The sequence below is a fragment of the Branchiostoma floridae genome, chromosome 18 (assembly GCF_000003815.2).
Source record: "Branchiostoma floridae strain S238N-H82 chromosome 18, Bfl_VNyyK, whole genome shotgun sequence".
In the NCBI taxonomy this organism is placed as follows: Eukaryota; Metazoa; Chordata; class Leptocardii; order Amphioxiformes; family Branchiostomatidae; genus Branchiostoma; species Branchiostoma floridae.
Window position 1 is genome coordinate 1,357,717 of NC_049996.1, and position 1,029 is coordinate 1,358,745.

Below are 1,029 nucleotides of genomic sequence, written 5' to 3' on the forward strand. Positions count from 1 at the left end.
TTTCACAAAATATCTGATATATAGGTGTAGTCTGTGAAAAGCTACAAGCATTAGTCCAAAGTGCTCTGCTAAGTCCAATTTTAATCTGCTCGATGTTTTATGTTTTCTTGTGTGTGTTGTGTTAATTTGTGTGTGTTTGTGTGTGTGTGTGTGCCTGTGTGTGAACACGATAACTCTAGAAAACCTGGATAATTGGTATGTGGGTAGGTCTTCTTGGTGAGACCTCGATAGCGGCTTGTTTGGTAGATTTGTCGTCACTGCAGAGCTCGAGATTGCAGTGATACTACACGCTCGACGATAAGTTGTAAGATAAAAGATGTCTCGAAATGTTGCATATGCCAGGCGAGTCTTTGATGTTAAAGACGTAAAGCAATATGAGAGTACATATACCAATATGATAAATCAAAATATTATTGCTGTTGTAAATGGACAACATTGTGAACACCTGTAACTATATGTAAGTCAAGATTTTTACAAATTATGCCCCACCACCCAAATACAGTCTTCCAAATGAAACCGAAAATATCGTTTCATTTACCATATTACCTGCTAAATGGTATGTTTTTACCCGACGTCTGTAGTCGTTATGAACTATATCAATCTCTGATGACCAGATAAAAAAAGCCTTTAAACTGAAATAGTCTTTAAACTGAAACCAAAAATAGTGTTCACTATATTACCAGCTAAAAGCAGGTTCTTACACCCAACGACTGAAGCTGTTATGGACTCTATCTACTCCTAATGATCATGTGAAGTAGCCATAAGATACTTATCCTTAGGGTATCTACAAATTAGAAACAAGATGCAAGCACGTCCTCGCTCGCAGCTGATTGGCTGGCGACAATCACGCGTATCCATGGAGACGGTGACCACCCACCAATCAGGAAACAGGATGCCGCTAACCCCTTGTAGTTGCGGGATGCCCGTAATTGGAAAGGCAGATTCGACCGTCTTTTACGGTGATGCCATGATCGGGTAACACCAATTGCAAGCTTTCTCGCATAATCCCTTGGGTGTTTTCTTGCCCCC